Source organism: Silene latifolia, chromosome 10, assembly GCF_048544455.1.
Source record: "Silene latifolia isolate original U9 population chromosome 10, ASM4854445v1, whole genome shotgun sequence".
NCBI lineage: Eukaryota > Viridiplantae > Streptophyta > Magnoliopsida > Caryophyllales > Caryophyllaceae > Silene > Silene latifolia.
Genome location: NC_133535.1, coordinates 75,383,345 through 75,402,909, shown reverse-complemented (window position 1 = coordinate 75,402,909; position 19,565 = coordinate 75,383,345). Strand labels below are relative to the sequence as shown.

At 39.1% G+C, this 19,565-nt stretch overlaps 1 non-coding gene across 1 annotated transcript; it reads left to right on the top strand.

Moving 5' to 3' along the window:
* Positions 1-4,019: 4,019 nt before the first annotated feature.
* On the top strand, positions 4,020-4,126 carry LOC141610036 (small nucleolar RNA R71). The gene has a single exon (XR_012527931.1). It is a non-coding gene; the product is annotated as a small nucleolar RNA R71 (small nucleolar RNA).
* The last annotated feature ends 15,439 nt before the right edge of the window (positions 4,127-19,565 follow it).

The following is a 19,565-nucleotide window of genomic DNA, read 5'->3' as shown; positions in this document are numbered from 1 at the left end:
ATTGTAAGGCTTGGTGTGAATTCTTCCAATATTCAAAGTTGATTCAAGGAGAATGAAATCGAGTCCCGTGAAATGATTGGTGTCTTTCCTAGCAATTATGGTATTTCCCACAACTTTGTGCCATATTCTTATGCCCGGATGATGGACCAAAAGAGCACGACAAGCATGAAAATCTTCAAATTTCTTCCCGGAGATTGCCTCCCAAAGAGGCTCGGGATCATACTTCCCATATTGCTTATAAAATTTATGTTCATCGCTAAGACCCAAAATTTCACCCAATTCCGGAAAGGTAACGCGTCTACTAGTGTTAGCTAGACGAAACTCAATATTTTTCCTATTCTCAATTTTTGTCACTTTTAAAGAACTTAAGAATTCCAAGACAAGGGAGGGGTATGTTACTTCCTTCATTTCAAACAATTTGTTCAAACCCATGGCATTGAAAAAGACTTTTGTTTGTTCAAGAACACCCAACTTCTCTAAGGCATCTTGACATATGAATTTGGTGGATTGAATTTGTTTCATAGCAAACTTGACAAATGTATTTCTATGGGTATCGGAAATGAATGTTACCTCCGGAAAATGCAAGAGTTGATCGATTACCGGAGTAGAAGGTGATGCTTCCATAGGAATTTGTTGTTGTTGTTGTTGCACTACCAAGTTTGGTGTTGATACCACCATTACCAAAGCTTTCTTTGCTTGTAGAGCTTTTTGCCTTTGAGAGAGAGCCTTTGCTTTTGGTGCCTTTGTTGCCTTTGTTGCTCCCTTTGTTCTTGCCATTTGATGAACTAACCAAGTAAAGAGTCAAAAATCTTCAATGTGTAGAATGCCCAAATCGATTTTGAAGGTGAAAGGCTTTGCCTTTATGAGAACAAAAATCGACTCAAAGGTGAAGATTTTGTTCTTGGTTTTGATTGTTAATGAAGATGGAGTGATTGATTTGTTATTTGAAAGATCGACTCAAAGGTGAAGATTTTGTTCTTGGTTTTGATTGTTAATGAAGATGGAGTGATTGATTTGTTATTTGAAAGATGGTTTGATTTGATTTTGGTGGATTTTGTTGAGGGTTTTTGTTTTTGAGATGGAGAGGATGAGGGTTTTGATGTTATGGGTAGTGTTTATGAATGAATGAATGAATGAATGAAGGTGGGGTGGTATTTAAAGAATTCGACAATTTTAGGACGCAGGGACAATCCGTGCGGATTGGGCGCAATCCGTGCGGATTCTACAGCTTCAAAATTTTCAAAATCCCGCCTAGAGACGGGCGGATTCTGGGGAATCCGCTCGGATTCTACTGAAATGGGACGGGAGGATTTCGTGCAGGACGGACGGATTCTTGTCCAGAGATTTTTCTTTGTTTTTCTTCAGTTGCAAGACGGGCGGATTGTTCACAAGACGGACGGATTCTGTGAGACGGGCGTCTTTCCAGAAATCCGCTCGGATTCTTTGACAGTCAATAATTTTTGCAATTTCAACACAGCCCAAGACGGGCGTCTTCTCAGCAGGACGCTCGGATCTTCTTCAGACGGGCGGATTCTCAGGAATCCGCTCGGATTGGTCCTTGTGTACACGGATTCAGTTCCATCCGTGCACAAACGCATTCCCTTATCATTCTTTCTTTCTTTCTTTCAAATCTTGTGTTCTTCATTGTGGGGGCACTACTAAGGCATGAATAGCCTAGGCAATTGCCATCCCCACACTAAGGTAAAGCACTACACATTAATTAAAATCATTGGTCCCTCCCTCACTTCTCTCTTACATGACAATTATTTTGATCAAAGTAAATAAATCCAAAAATGACAAAAATGCAATACAAAAATTGAAATGCAAGTTAGGGAGTTAGAAATATTTACAAGTGGTGGTTTAGGGAGGACTCCACCAAACTCTCATTCTTGATGAGATGTCAAGGGGGCATGTTCAAGGTGTTGTTGATGTTGCTCAACACCTTGAAGAAGTAATCAAAAGCTTGTTCATTGTTATGGTAGAGGTCCTCAATAGACCGTGGCCCTTGTTGTTGATCTTGATCGATGGCATGCCCAATGTAGGGATTAAAGATCCCTTCAAATTCGTCGTCCCAAAGACCACAAACTTCATTGAGTTGATCATTGAAAATCTCTTGCTTAGATGGAGACAACTCTCCCAATTTCTTCTCTTGGCCAATGAGGCCATCATCTTCTTCCTTGGTTGATTTTGATGAGCTTTGCAAGCTCTCCTTGTCACAATTCACTTGCTCTTTGAATGGAGCATCTTCAACTTTCTTCCTCCATTGGAGTTCCGATTTCTTCCTTTCATCTTTCCGGCTATAATGATCAATCATGAAACATGGCTCATGCAAACGAGGAGCTCTCATGGTTTTGTCAAGGTTAAAAGTTATGCTTTCATCTCCCACTTCTAGAGTGAGCTCTCCATGTTTCACATCAATCACCGCACCCGCGGTGTGTAGGAAAGGTTTTCCTAAGATGATTGGAATGTTGGAATCTTCCTCCATATCAACAATGACAAAGTCCACCGGGATGAAAAACTTCCCAATTCGCACGGGGACATCTTCCCATATCCCTAATGGTGTCTTCGTCGATCTATCGGCCATTTGAAGAGTGATATTGGTGCATTTAAGCTCTCCCATTCCCAACCTTTTACTCACCGAGTACGGCATGACACTCACACTAGCCCCTAGATCACATAAGGCTTTGTTGATCGTTGTGTCGCCAATGGTACACGGAATTGAGAAGCTTCCCGGATCCTTTAACTTTGGAGGTGAACTCCCTTGAAGTATTGCACTACTCACCTTAGTGAAGGCGATAGTCTCAAGTTTCCGGATCGACTTCTTCTTTGTGAGGATATCTTTCATGTACTTTGCATAGGCCGGAACGTGATTGATTAATTCCGTGAAAGGAATTGAGACTTCTAAGTTCTTCACAATCTCCATGAACTTTCCAAGTTGATCATCAAATTTAGGCTTGGCTTGACGACTTGGAAAAGGAAGTCTAATCACAATGGGCTCCTTCTCTTCGGCTTTGTCTTCATTTTTCTTTGAACTTTCTTCCTTTGATGATTCCCCTTCTTTGGGACTTTGCACCACAACTTCATTCTCACTAGCTCTCACAACTTCATCCTCAACTTGCTTCTTCGGTGCTTCATATCTTGTACCACTTCTCAAGTGAATGGCACTAACCGTTTCATGTCTAGGGGGATTACTTTGAGGTGGTAATTGCCCCTTTTGTCTTTGTGAACTTGAAGATGCTAGTTGGGTCAATTGTGTTTCCAACATCTTGGTATGAGCTAGAATGTTGTTGATGGTGGTGTCTTTTGCTTGGCTATCTTTTTGCATTTGAGTGAAAAATTCTTGTTGATTCTTTTGCATTTGGAGGACCGCTTTTTGGACATCAAAACCTTGGTCATTTTGGTGATTGTATGGATTTTGATTTTGGTAGCCTTGGTTTTGATTGTAAAAGGGTCTTTGATTTTGATTTCTCATGGGTGGTGGAGTTTATGTTGTTTGAGGGTTTTGAACATTTTGGCTTTTGTATGAGTGATTTGGATGGAACTTGGTGTTTTCATTGTAAAAGTTTGAATAAGGGGTACCACTTTTGTAAGCTTGGAAAGCATTAACTTGTTCGGTTGTTCCCCTACATTCACTTGAGTCATGACCCAAGGTTCCACAATTCTCACATATCCCGCTTGGGATTGATGAGGATGCCGTCATGGCATTGACATGATGCTTTGATGATTTTGAGTTTTCCTCAAGTCTAGCCATAGCTTGTTCAAACTTCAAGTTGATTGTGTCAATGTGAGCACTAAGTTGAGCACCCAATTGAGTAACGGTGTCCACTTCATACTTTCCTCCTCTAGTAGCCTTGCGAGGTCTACTATATTGTGAATTATGGACCGCCATTTCCTCAATCTTGTTCCATGTTTGATTGTCATCAACTTCGGTGAACATTCCATTTGATCCCATATTGAGAATGTTCCTAGAATCTTCATATAAACCATTCCAAAATTGTTGCACTAAAAACCATTCGCTAAGTCCATGGTGAGGACATGAGCGACAAATACCTTTAAACCGCTCCCAAGCTTCATACAAAGATTCTTCATCCATTTGCTTAAAACCCGTAATTTGAGCTCTTAGCATATTGGTCTTTTCCGGTGGGTAGAATTTTTTGTAGAAGGCTAGAGCTAGCTTCTTCCAAGAATCTATTCCAAGAGTGGCCTTATCAAGGCCCTTCAACCATTGCTTTGCGGTGCCGATTAACGAAAAAGGAAATAAGACCCATCTTATTTGGTCTTGAGTCACGCCCGTTTGAGAGATAGCTTCACAATAATCGCAAAAGGTTTCCATATGAGAATGAGGGTCCTCACTAGGCATTCCCCCGAATTGGCTCCTCTCAACTAGTTGGATGAAGGCGGACTTGGCAATAAAGTTTCCGGTAAGATGTTGTGGGGTAGGAGTACCATTTGGTAAATCCTCCTCGGTGGGTATAGAGTGTGACGAGAATTTAGGCATTGTAGGTGGATTTTGTGTGGTATTGTTTAATGGGTTCTCTTCTCCTTCTATTGCGAAAGGATTGACAAACTCACTAGTGGGTTGAACAACTTCACCAACACCTCCCAAATTCCTCCTAACAAGTCTCCTATTATTCGTCAAGGTTCTTTCGATTTCACGGTCAAAAGGTAACAAATCTCTTTGTAACCTTCTAGACATGCAAAATATCAAACAACTCGAGAACAATTAGAACAAACCTTGAGGAGTTTTACTTCCCCAAGGTGAAAAAGACACAACTAAAAACAATAAAAGAAATCTTAAATCAATTAAACACCGTCCCCGACAACGGCGCCATTTTTGATCGAGTCCATTTCGTTTCACAAATTAAGCATATGTGGTCGTTGGTCAATGGTCGATACAAAACACAATTTATACTTCACAAACAACTCTACAATTAGTAAAGAGGCAAGTAAAGGTCGGATCCCAAGGGACGGGTATTGAAATGAGAATTCTATTGTAACTAGTAGTGTCTAAGGGGTGTCACAAATTGGGTTGATGTAGAAGGTTACTAAACTAAAATATCAATGAAAATAAACTAGCAAGATGAATAAAATAAGGGGTGTAAACAATTGATTAAAGGCACTAGGGTGTCATGGGTTCATAGGGGATTCATGGGATATGATCATACAAACATGTTCTCAAATTATAAGCAAGCAATTATTGTTGTGATGGATTGAGTTGGGTTATATCTTACAATCCTAGGAAAGTTTGGGTCCCGAGCCGAATCGATCAGATTGTACAACACCTACAAGTCGACTTAATCTTTCCTACTCAACACATGCATGGTCTAACAAGACTCGAGTTGGGTTATGTCTTACAAGTCTCATTGAAAAGATAGGTGATGATAGTAAATGCAAGGATTCATAGGCTTAGCATTTCATCAAATATAACATGTGCATGTATTAAGATCAAAACAAGCAAGCAAATAAGATATGAAAGCATATTAATTTAAGCATGAATCATTCCCCATGTTGGTTTCCCCTAATCACCCATTAAACCCTAGCTAAGAGACTACTCACTCATTATCATATTGATCATGCTAGAAAGGTTGTCAATCATACTAACATAACGAAACATGATGAATAAATGAAAGTAATTAGCAATAATTAAAAAGGGATTAAGAGATTATACCTACTAATGATTCCAATAATAAAGCAAGAATAATAGAAGTACTTGAATCCTAGATTGAGAGGTTGTCAATCTCCCAATAATAACCCAAATAATCTTCAATTACCCAAAATAAAGTAAGAACAAGAGAGAGATTAAAGAACTAAAACTTGGATTAAAACTTGATTAATACTTGATTACAATATTGAAGAGAGATTTGATTGATATTAACTACACTAATTATTGATAAGAAGAACATGCTCCTCTAATTAGACTAATGGGGTATTTATAGTGAAAATTAGGGAGGATGCATTAGGGTTAACTAAGGGCTAAACAAGTAATTACACTTTTTAAGTTGAGCAAGGAGACTCCGGTATTCTCCGAGAGAAGGGCTTCTCTTATCGTGGCTTGAAGAATGAAAACGTGCTGTACTGAAATCCGTGCGGATGGGAGTCGGGACGGCCGGATCTGGGCTGGAGGATCCGAGCGGATCCTTGGGCAAGACGCTCGGATTGGCGAGGGGGAATCCGAGCGGATTCCTTTGCGGGACGCTCGGATTGGGCTTGGGCGGACGGACGGATTGTGTACAATCCGTTCGGATTGTCTGGCAGCATCTTTTCTTCTTCTTTTCTTTCCTTTTCTTCATGAATTCCTTGGGGATTTCCTTGGGGACTCAAGGATCCTTTTCTCAACAATGCTCTTCTACTATGCTATGTACAAAGGCCTTCTAGTCTTGTCTCTCCTTGATGCTTGGTCATTGAATATGATCAATTTAGCCTTGTTTTGCCATGAAAATGCAAGATTCTTACTCCTTTCCTACCAAGGGATCAAAATCTCAAAGAATATGCAAAACAAAGAACTAAAGATAAGAAATGACCCAAATAGGCACTAAAAAGCATGGAAACAATGGTAATTCGGGGGCTAAATATGCGCCAATTATGGTTACATCACTAAGATACTTAACTTTCTAACTTGTACATTAGATGACACTTAAGACTCAATACAATGGGATGATTAACAACCCAACACTTCTTAATCCATGCTTGATTTGATCATAAATCCTGAAAAGTTAAACTAAGATAGCACACATTAAATGGGCATGTTATCATCAATCAATGGAACCCAACAACCCCGAATGCACATTTATGAGGATTTAGTCTCATGTTGAATTTCCGCAGACGGGTGAAGAATTTTAAGAGGGCGTTGATGTGGCTATCCCGTTCTCTTGATTTGACGATCATGTCATCGACATATACCTCTACCTCCTTGTGCATCATATCATGTAGGAGAGTGGTAGCGGTTCTTTGATAGGTTGCTCCGGCGTTGATGTGGCCGAAGGGCATGACCGTGTAGTAGTATGTACCCCACTTTGTAGTGAATGCAGTCTTGTGCATGTCTTCCTTAGCTATTTTGATCTAGTTGTACCCAGCATACCCGTTCATGAATTATAGAAGAGCATGCTCGGCAGTATTGTCCCCCAGGATGTCAACATGTGGGAAAGGGAGGTCGTCCTTAGAACTTGCCTTATTCAGATCCCTGAAGTCGACGCAAACCCGAATTCTCCCGTCTTTCTTTGGTACAGGAACGATGTTGGCCACCCAGTCAGAGTACTCAAACACATTGATGAAACTGGCCTTGAACTGTTTATCCACTTCTTCCTTGATTTTCAGGGCGCATTCGGCGCAACTTTTGCTTCACAGGTTTAGCTTCGGGCTTAATGGGTATCATGTGCTATGCAATTTCCCTGTCGATCCCAGACATATGTCTGTAGGACCAGGCGAATACGTCCTTGTATTCGTGTAGGAGGTCAATGGATTGTTGTCTTTCCGAGGGGCTAAGAATCGTCCATATCCTAAGTTCTTGAGGTGTGTTGTCAGTTCCTACGTTAATAGGTTCGGTCTCCTCAATGATGGGGGTTCTAGTTTCCCTTTTGTCAAGTTCTTTGGCTAGGTGAGGTGGGTAGTCACTCAAGTCAAATTTCAAATAGTCATTCAGAATTGCATTACAGTTAAATTGAGACGAGTCATAAGCAAACTTAGCGTTCATTAAATTGACTCGAGCGAAAAGCTCGGAGAGGACAAACATCTCATGGTCAATCAGAGGCGACAAACAGAGGAGGTGGCCCCTGGAACAGGCTCCAGGTTGTCACCTTCCATGGGAGTGGGGATAACCCTAGTTGACTCAGCCTTTTAAGCAGCCACAAGTTTTTGATAAAACAGTGGGGAGAGAACCTTGACTGGGACATCAGGAGTGCTAGGAGCTGAGATAGACTCAGACTCTGACTCAGACTCAGATTCTTCTTCACTTCCCTCTTTGAACATAAGGCCTTCTGTAGTTGTAATCTTGAGAATGCGGCCTTGACGATCGATCCATTTGACAGTTTTTCTCCAGCCCTGTGTAGCTTTCTCTAGGTCAGTATCAAAGACTAAGGCGGTGGGGTCAAACTGGTTGTCCTTCAGAGCAATGTTGATGATGTCCTCATAGTCGAGGTGGTTGATGTTGTCTTCTCCGAAGAGGAGAGTGACAGCTTATCCGTCGAGGCATGGGGACGACTTAGACTCGGTTGATGCAGCTTCGGTGTTGTCAGGGATGAAGTAATAGTCTTGGAAGACTTCGACACCCGGGTGCCTGACCTTGGCCACAGAGTCATAGATCGGCTCAGGAAAGTCAGGGTAGAGCTCGGACTATCCCTCGGGGATAAAGTATCCATTGAGGGTTAAATGATAGGGATGGAGGATAACTCCGTGGTTCTTGCGCATCCGAATTAGGAGGTTCATCTCCAGGATGTCTTCATCGGTAGGTTCATAGCCCAGCCCAAAGGGGATGTTGGAGACTTTAGCCTGTTTCAAGGGAGGTAAGGTGCTCTTCAGCGGATTGAGAGGTAGACCCGGGAAATAACCCTGGCGCATCAGAATGCGGTTGACTGTGAGGTTGGCAAATGGGTCACAATCAAAGGGTGTAGATTCATCGGTTAGGGCATTCACGGCTTGGAATCCCCACATCTCATTGTCGTCCTCCTCAATGGCTTGGGAGGCTATTCCCTTTTTCATGACGACTTTGATCGGAAAAGCGGGAATTGTGATTGTTTTCCCGTTGAAAGGGACCCTGATTTTCTGATGAAGGGTTGAGGTAACCGCCTTGACGGCGTGAATCCAGGGACGTCCCAGAAGCATGTTGAAGGAGGAGTCGATGTCGACTACCTGAAAACTGGTTTGCCTTTCTAATGGTCCGGTTGCAACGGTTAGAGTGATAAGCCCCGCGACCTTACGACGAGTGCCATCATAATCGTGTACTCCTTGATTGGTTGGGACCAAATCAGCTTCTTTGATACCCAGTTTATGAGCTATTTTGAAGGGAATGACATTAACTGTGGATCCCTCATCTACAAGAACCATAGGCACATTCTTCTCGAGGCATTGCACGGTTATGTATAGTGCCAGGTTATGGTTGGCTCTGAAGGGAGGGATATCCGCATCAGAGAAGATGACCGGGTTGTTCAGGTCGGGGACATCCCTTGTTATATGTGCCACCACTTCTTCAGGAGAGGAGGTAGAGGGAACTGTCAACTTTCCCAAGGCTTGTAGTAAAGCTTGCCGATGTTCGAAGGATGTAGCAATCAGGTGCCAAATTAAAATTTTGGCCTTTGCTCTTTGCAGTTGCTTACAGATCGAGTTTTCGGGAACCTTGGGTTGGGTGTCCACGTCCGGGATAACCTGCTCATTGGTTGTTGGAACGACTGTTGAATGGTTCAGGTTTTGGTAGGGGCGTCTGGACCGGGTAAGATGACCGATCTCTTTTGCCTGTTTCTCTTTTCTTGGGACATATAGATGTCCTCAGCATTATCTCTCCAGATACCATTGACTTCGGGATCTCAAGGGTACCTTGGAGGGGTATTCCTCGGTGGGCAGTATTTGTGAGGGAAATTTTTGTGGGGGTAATTTTTGTGAGGGTAATTTTTGTGGGGGTGATTATTGTGGGGGTGATTATGGTGGGGTGCGTGCCAGAATGGTGGCGGGAGCAATCCTGCCTGGTGAGGGTCGTTTTGGGTGTTTGGGGGACACACCATCGGGCGTGGTGTTCGAGGATTGAAAATTAATCGTCGGTAGGCGTCATCCAGTCGAGTAATTCTTTCGGAGAGACTGGCTATAGCCTCCTCAACTTGTTGGAACATGGAAAGCATGGTTGCGGTGCTTAACACAAATACCCCGTCCGAGGCATCCTTCTCCAGGGCATTCACCTCGTCATCAATTGGTAAGATGAGGTATGAGCAGTCCAAGGTCCGCTCGTCATTGGAGATAGCATGGATTCCCAGAGGGTTTGTCTTGTTATTCGGTTTTGTTGGTTGAGGCAAAGGCAATTCCCCTTTCTCGATCATATCCTGAATGACGTGTTTGAGCTTGAAACAGGTTTCCGTCTTATGACCTTTCCCCTGGTGGTACTGGTAGTAGGCATTAGGGTTCCAGAAGCGGGATATCTTAGCATCAGACGGATCTGGGGTGGGTGCGATTGGTTGTAACTTCCTTGGTCCATAAGCCTTTTTAGGGTGCTTGCATAAGTTGACCCTATGTTGGTGAACACTCTTTGAGGGCGCTCAGCTCTTTTAGCGGTTGGCTCGAGGAGGTTGACCTCGTCAATTTTGTTTGTCTTACCATAAGGGCGAGATCCGGTTGATGTAGATCCCTGGTAGCCTCTACCGTGGTTTTGGCTAGGACACCTTTTGTTGGAATATGTGTCCTCCGACAATAATGCGATCACAACTGTTGATCATGATGATCACATGTTTAAATCTCATTTTAAAGAATACAATTGGGAAGTAATATTTTACTGTCAACTGGTCCACACATATCGGTAATGATTGGCTGACTAGAGTTTGACATTACTGTCGTTAGACGGTGGTGACCAGTTGATCCCCTTAAGTCATACCTAAAGGGTAACACTCTTAATTGATCATTTAATTGATCGTATGACGATACGGGTCAATTAAATTACTTAAAATTGACGGACGCTTTTGGAATTAATATTTACGTGTCTTATTGTAATTTGATTAAATAAGATACGATCTAAGTAATCGAATTGTTTTATTACTTTGATGAAATTATTGTTTAAGGAAACAATTGCATTTGAATGAATAAATTATTATAAATACAAGATGTTGTGATTTATAATTGGTAAATTATTTTGGTACAAGTAATTGTGAATTACTAAGTCGATTTTGTGTATGACGCATTTTTATTAATGCGTTGATTTTAATATGATAAAAATACATAACAATTTCATGTGACATATGACATGTGACAAATTGACAAATTTGACAAAGATAAAATGGAATCCATTTTATCTATTATGATCGAAATATTTGAGAGGATTAGGAAAATATTAGGTTAATTATATTAGTGGTAAACATAATCATGTTTGCCTAATACTAGCCATGCATGCCTACTTGTTCTTGTGAAGGCAACCTTGTGCATGCATTGGCTCCTTCTTTTCCCCTCTTCCACCCGGTTTTTGAGAAGAAAAATACCTTGGTTTTTCTTCTTATTTTTACCTAATATACACTATGATATTCACTAGTGTAATTCATTCATTCATTATCTAAAAATTAGAGTTTTAGAAAGATAAAAATCTTCCTCCTCCTCCCTCTCTCTTAACCGGAACATAGAGAGACCAAATAATATTTTTGGGTCAATTTTACACTAAATTAATATTGTTCTAGTAATCATAATATTAATTTGATTAAGAGTTTGCCTTGGGTATTATTCCTTGGTAGGGATTCTACACTTGAATCTTAGTTCATCCATTAAGGAGAGCTCAAGAACAAGAGTGTAGGAGAACTCTCTTGTGCCCTTAAGATCCGAAAAAGCATTGTAAGAATGAAGATTTCTTCCTTATTTTTTCTTATAGTTTGCATGCATAAGATCGCCTTGGTTGTTTGCATGCAAATCGGTTATAGTTTTTCCGAGTTATACGATTAACTTATAAAACTTGTAAATTTGTGTTATTATGATATATCACGAAATAAATTTATGCATGTTAAATTTTCTGGTCCTAAAATGTTTTTAGGATATTTTGGTTAATTTATGGATTTTTATTGTTCATCTTATATTATAATGGCATTAAAAATGTCATTTTATGATTAAAATGTCATTTTCGGACTAAAATTAGCTAAACTTCGAACTTTCCAATGATTTTTGGATATGTTATCACATGTTTTATTTTTAGATGACCTGTAAATTTTCATAATTTTTGGAGTTCTTATGCTCGAAATATGGATTTTTCATGATAAAAATCGAATTTAAATGAAAAATAGGTTAATATGAGATAAATTTTGAATCTGGTCATAGAAATTTAGTATGCTGTCACATGAAATTTTACAAGATGTGTGTAAAATAATAGGCTATATTGAAGTCTTTATGCATGATTTATGGAATTTTGATGAAAAATAGCATAAATAGTGACTTAATTATTGAATAATTACTAAAACATACTCCATAACTAAGGAAAAACGTCACATGTTGCATTATATTATCTTTTTCAGATCTAAAATTGAAAAGTTGATGAATATAATTTTTCTCATGTTTTCATGATTATTATTGATAAATCCGATAAACCGCAACATAGTTTTTCCGATAATTTTACGAAATTTTAACCTAAGTTTTTGAACATTATGAGTGTCATGGTATTTTTACAGAATGTTCATAAGTTTAAATTTCAATTTTTTGAATTTATTTGAATTTTTGTGATTTATTTGAAGTTTATAGCATTTTATTGTAAATTTTGGGTCCATTATTGAACAATTTTAAGAAATATGAGTTAATTATAGTCAAATAGTTAGGGAAGACTAATTTTGAGTCCTAAGAGGTTAGGGTAATTAACTTGTGCATTAATATGAATTTATGTAATTTTTTGTGATTATAAAACGTTGAATCACGCAAATCCGTAAAACCGTGTAATATATGATATTGGCTCCTTAAAGGCGATTTAGCATAAAATTGGGCATGTTCATACATATTATAATGCTGCATTTTATTTATGATTGTCATAATTTTAATTTATGTAATTTTTTATTTATGTAATTTTACTTAGTATGGCCTTAGTTTTTTAATTGATATTACCCGAAATGTATGGGAATATCGATTCGGTTGTAATTTATTGTGATCTCGTATCACCGTTTTGTAATTTAATAGATTTATTTTCATTCAATTACAAATGTATAATAGGAAATTATGTAATTTGTTATGTAATTTTATTTATTTCGGAGTTCCTTGAAGACGGTGTCATTCAAGAAGGCGATACATAAAGACGGTGTTACCTCGAGATGCGTGCCATAACCGAAGTTCAAGGGACCAATGGAGTTGGTTTCCAAATATGTAATAGTTAATTAGATTTTCTATTTAAGGAAGGCCATACTAGGATTTATTTTATGCTTTGCATTTTATTTATATGTTGCATGCATCGCTAAATCGCCATAACTAAAACATGCATTATCTTTTAATCGAGTTTATCGACCGTGTCAATTAAAATTATCGTAGTTCATCGCTTTAGTTCATTTAAAACGTGATAGATAATAAATTGACATGACCACTCGCTAAAATAAACAATTGAGACATAGCCTTACCAAAAAGTAGAAACCATGAAAACCTATTTCGCGAGGGAGTGCACTCGGCCATCCCGGGGTACAAACCTTGTTATGTAGGGGAAGTGGGTGATAAATGTCTATCCACCGAATTCGTGTTGATGAGGGTTTCATCGGCCATCCCGTGCCCAAGTTAATGTGAATTTGGATCATGGACACATTTATTCGAAATTTGAATTGACCTCAACGGAAGTATTCGTGATCGTAGTCGCATGTGTTCCGGGCTATAGATAAACATTAGAGTAATTTTATCGACCAAGAGTTCTAAAAGAAGAATCGATTAAACGTTAATCCACCGAGTTATATTAATAAGGGTTTCATCAGCTATCCCGTGCCTAAGTTGATATGAATTTGGGTCTTGGAATCATTTATAATAGTTGGGTAGAGGTCACTATATAAATGCTCATTTCTTGTTAATTTATTTACAAGTATGATTCAAAAGACAAATGTTAATATTTCCTTTCCTCCATATTTGTAGTTCATTACAATGAATCCATCAAACGCTACCGCACCGATGACTATTGAGTCATACCACAATGTTTTTGACGACGTTTGCTCCAACAATGATTTCGACACTACTAGAGAACTTCATTTTTGGATAGGTTCGGATGGAAACCTTAACTTCATCACTTCTACTAGACCACCTGCTAGTACTAGATCTCGTGTGAGCCCGTCTCAGGAAGACCGCCTCATACAATATATATGATCTTTGTCTCTGGAAGATAAAGATGCCAAAACTAGTGGGAGCTCAATCAATCAAGTTCTTGTTACAAAGGGCAAAAAGTTCAAGAAGAAGGGAAAGAAAGTCAAAAACTTTAAGCAAGTTGATGATGAGTGCCATTATTGCTATGGCATGGGATATTGGCTTAGGAATTGTCCCGTATATTTGCGAAATATAAGGGAAGGAATCATTGTTCCAAAAGGTAAAATTCCTAAGGAAATTTATGTTATTGATACAAATTATACTTCCACTACGACATAGGTACTGGATACCGGTTGTGGTTCTCACCTTTGTAATCATTTACAGGGTTTAACAGACGTGAAGAGGCTTAGCAAGGGAGATGTGGATCTAAGCCTTGGAAATGGAGCTCGAGTAGCGGCCGAATCCAAAGGAACTTATGTATTAGCTTTGCTTAATGGATTTGAGGTTTATTTACATAATTGTTTTTATGTGCCTACACTCTCTAAAAACATTATTTCTATCGCTATGCTAGACATGGATGGATTTTGTTTTGTCATTAAGAACAATTGTTGTACTATTTCAAGGAATGATTTGGTTATATGCCAAGCTTCTTCCATCAATGGCATTTACATTTTAGAGACCTCAAATCCGACTAATGATATCTATAACATTCAATCAAAGAAACTCAAATAAAGTGACCCAAGTGAAGCGTTCATTTGGCATTGTCGATTAGGTCACATAAACGAGAATCACATCAAAAGATTAATTTCGACTAATGTGATTACACCATTTAATTTTCAATCATATGGAACATGCGAATACTGCCTTCTTGGTAAAATGACTCGTAATCCTTTTAGTGGTAAGGGGACACGAGCTAGTGAACTATTGGGACTCATACATACCGATGTATGTGGACCAATGAGTATCACCGCTCGTGGAAATTATGACAACTTCATAACCTTCACCGACGACTTGAGTAGACATGGGTATGTCTATCTAATGAAACATAAGAGTGAAGCGTTTGAGAAATTCAAGGAATTTCAAAACAAAGTAGAGAACCAATTGGACAAAAATATAAAAGCACTACGTTCCGATCGTGGTGGAGAATATCTTAGCCTTGAATTCGATTCACACTTGAAAGGTTGTGGTATAATATCACAACTTTCTCCACCTGGAACACCACAACTCAATGGTGTTGCCGAAAGGAGAAATCGAACCCTACTTGATATGGTTCGATCCATGATGAGTCAAACCGAGTTACCAAACTCGTTTTGTGGATTTGCAATCCAAACTGCAATTATATCTTTGAATAATAGTCCCACTAAGGCCACCGGAAAGACTCCATTTGAGATGTGGAGAGGACGAGTTCCTAATCTATCCTACCTGAAAATTTGGGGATGTGATGCTTACATCAAGACAAAGAATGACAACAAGCTTGCCCCAAGATCCGAAAAATGCATCTTTGTAGGTTACCCCTCGAATTCTCGAGGATACTAGTTCTACAAACCTCAAGATAACAAAGTGTTTGTGTCTTGCGAGACTGTCTTCTTAGAAAGAGACTTTATTTCTAAGAGACAGAGTGGGAGAAATTTTGAACTTGATGAAGTTCAAGAGCCACAAACCGAGGTCGAGACGCAAGAAGATGTTCCTTCGTCGTCTAACGCGGTTGTCCCTCCTCCACTAAGAAGAACGGGTCGAGTAATTCGCCATCCCGATCGATATGTGGGACTTATCGAAGAAGATGGAACACTTGATGTGTTGCTTATAGAAAGTAACGAACCCGCCACCTACAAGGTCGCAATCTCTAGTCCAAATTCCTTCTTATGGCTTGAAGCCATAAAGTTCGAAATGGATTCTATGCATGAAAACCAAGTTTGGGACTTGGTAGATTTGCCTAAAGGGGCAAGACCTCTTCAATGCAAATGGATATTCAAAGTCAAAAATGGCATAGAAGGACATGATGATGTCTACAAAGCTAGGCTAGTGGCAAAAGGATTTACCCAAGTCCAAGGTCTCCATTATGATGAGACCTTCGCGCCCGTAGCCATGCTAAGATCCATACGGATTTTGTTAGCGATTGCCGCATTTCATGATTATGAAATATGGCAAATGGATGTCAAAACCGCTTTTCTAAATGGGCATTTAGAATAGGAGGTGTACATGATACAACCCAAAGGTTTTGTTGACTCTAAAAATCCTAACAAAGTGTGCAAGCTTAAGAGATCCATTTATGGTCTTAAGCAAGCATCTAGAAGTTGGAATCATCGATTCAGTCATGTTATAAAGGAAAATGGTTTCACTCGAAGTGTTGAGGAACCATGTTTATATATGAAATTTAGTGGGAGAAATGTTGTGTTCCTAATCTTGTATGTCGATAACATACTACTCATTGGAAATGATATTCCAATGTTGTCTTCTGTTAAGAAGTGGTTAGGTAACCACTTCCAAATGAAGGATTTAGGAGAAGCACAACGCATATTAGGTATCCGGATCCATAGAGATAGATCCAAGAGGATATTCGCACTAAGTCAAGAGTCTTATGTTGATAAGATTCTTCGACGGTTCAGCATGGACAAATTTAAAAGGGGATTGGTACCTATGGTAACTGGGACTATATTGAGCAAGACTCAATCTCCCTCCGAACCCCATGATGTTGAACGCATGAAGACGATCCCTTATGCTTCCGTTGTTGGATCAATCATGTACACCATGATATGCACACGTCCTGATGTCTCGTATGCTTTGAGCATGACGAGTAGATACCAAGGAAATCCAGGTGAGAGTCACTCGATTGCCGTCAAGAAAATCCTTAAGTACTTAAGAAGGACTAAGGATTCTATCTTAGTGTTTGGAGGAGACACCGAACTCCGTGTTAATGGATACACGGACTCAAGTTTTCAAACAGATAGAGATGACATGAAATCACAAGCTGGTTTCGTTTTCATGCTCAATGGTGGTGCCATTAGCTGGAGAAGCTTCAAGGAAGCTGTAACCGCGGATTCAACAATGGAGGCTGAGTACATTGCAGCATCAAAAGCTGCCAAGGAAGTTGTGTGGATCAGGCAATTCACGGAAGGTCTAAGAGTAGTACCTACCGCCAATGATCCCATCACTCTCTATTGTGATAATAGTGGGCCGATCTTCCAAGCTAAGGAGCCAAAGTCTAGTAATAGATCTAGACATGTACTTAGAAAATATCATGTAATAAGAGATTTCATTGAAAGAAAGGAAATTGCGATTTGTAAGGTTGGGACGGATGACAACATAGCCGATCCGCTCACCAAGCCTTTATCGCAGGCCAAGCATGATGGACATGTTGCGTCTATGGGACTTAAACGTGTACCAAGTTTATGTTAGATTTTGAAATGAAATAAAAGTGTTGTTTTTTGTTCATGTTCATAATCGAATTTGTCTTTTATTTTTTTTCATACATTGTTACATCCAAACGGGTTGTGGAGACAATTGAACCCCGTTAAAGTGAACACGGATTAGCATTGTATTCGCCCATAGTTACTTACATGAGGTGACGTCTCGAAGTGACTAGAATGTGATGCGATTGATGGCAAGTTCAAGTGCCATAGAGTCATATGAGAATGACTAGTCGATCACATAGACAGACTGTTAGGAACACCTTGTCGGGCCTTATGACCGCTTATAGAGTTCTGGCAAATTTATATAGCCCGGTCGTGGCGAGAGCTACTATAGTATTCTAATGAGTCGATTCTTTTGACTAAAGACTATTCGCCTAAGATGGCACAGTTTCAGATTAACTTTGATTTGTGTTACTACGACCTTCGTAAATGGGTTCAAATGGGAATATTTTGGGTTATGATGGCTATGGCTAGTCGAAGGGAATGAGTGCGATAACAATTGTCCACCCCTAGTCAGGGTTATAACAATATCTCAGGGCCACTCGAGGATTAATGAACTGGAAATGCGTGGCCACGCTCGGAATGTATCCATGGTGGATAAATCCGGTCAATCAGTTATTCTCCAAATCGAGGAAACCACTCTCGATATGATCACTTGCAGGTACGACCTGAAATACACCTTGCATTGAGTGGGAGATAGTAATAGGACAAGAGAATTGGTGACGCACACTTGTCGAGGACAAGTGGGAGATTGTTGGAATATGTGTCCTCCGACAATAATGCGATCAACAATCGTTGATCATGATGATCACATGTTTAAATCTCATTTTAAAGAATACAATTGGGAAGTAATATTTCTTGTCAATGGTCCACACATATCGGTAATGATTGGTGATTAGAGTTTGACATTACTTTTGTCGTGAGACGGTGGTGACGATTGATCCCCTTAGGTCATACCTAAAGGGTAACACTCTTAATTGATCATTTAATTGATCGTATGACGATACAGGTCAATTAAATTACTTAAAATTGACGGACGATTTTGGAAGTAATATTTACGTGTCTTATTGTAATTTGATTAAATAAGATATGGTCTAAGTAATCGAATTGTTTTATTACTTAGATGAAATTATTGTTTAAGGAAACAATTGCATTTGAATGAATAAATTAATATAAATACAAGATGTTGTGATTTATAATTGGTAAATTATTTTGGTACAAGTAATTGTGAATTACTAAGTCGATTTTGTGTATGACGCATTTTTATTAATGCGTTGATTTAAATATGATAAAAATACATAACAATTTCATGTGACATATGACATGTGACAATTTGACAAATTTGACAAAGATAAAATGGAATCCATTTTATCTATTATGACCGAAATATTGGAGAGGATTAGGAAAATATTAGGTTAATTATATTAGTGGTAAACATAATCATGTTTGCCTAATACTAGCCATGCATGCCCACTTGTTCTTGTGAAGGCAACCTTGTGCATGCATTGGCTCCTTCTTTTCCCCTCTTCCACCCGGTTTTGAGAAGAAAAATACCTTGGTTTTTCTTCTTATTTTTACCTAATATACACTATGATATTCACTAGTGTAATTCATTCATTCATTATCTAAAAATTAGAGTTTTAGAAAGATAAAAATCTTCCTCCTCCTCCCTCTCTCTTAACCGAAACATAGAGAGACCAAATAATATTTGTGGGGCAATTTTACACTAAATTAATATTGTTCTAGTAATCATAATATTAATTTGATTAAGAGTTTGCCTTGGGTATTATTCCTTGGGAGGGATTCTACACTTAAATCCTAGTTCATCCATTAAGGAGAGCTCAAGAACAAGAGAGTAGGAGAACTCTCTTGTGCCCTTAAGATCCGAAAAAGCATTGTAAGAATGAAGATTTCTTCCATATTTTTCTTATAGTTTTCATGCATAAGATCACCTTTTAATTATATGACTAAATTAAAATTATAACATATATGAATATGTTAGTAAAGAGATCTAGATTTCTAACACCTTTTCGGAGGTCATCTTCAATGCGGGTTCCAAGGATTTGCAGGTTCTGGAACGTCTTGATGTTTTTATATCTCAGTAAGTTGGCATATACCGGGCGAAAATTGTTGACAAATTTTTCCACCAAAGTTGACTCACTCGGCTTGCTGACCAACTGAGTGCTTACCCTCCTCTAACAGGTTAAGAATTCTGTGAATCCCTGCTTATCATTT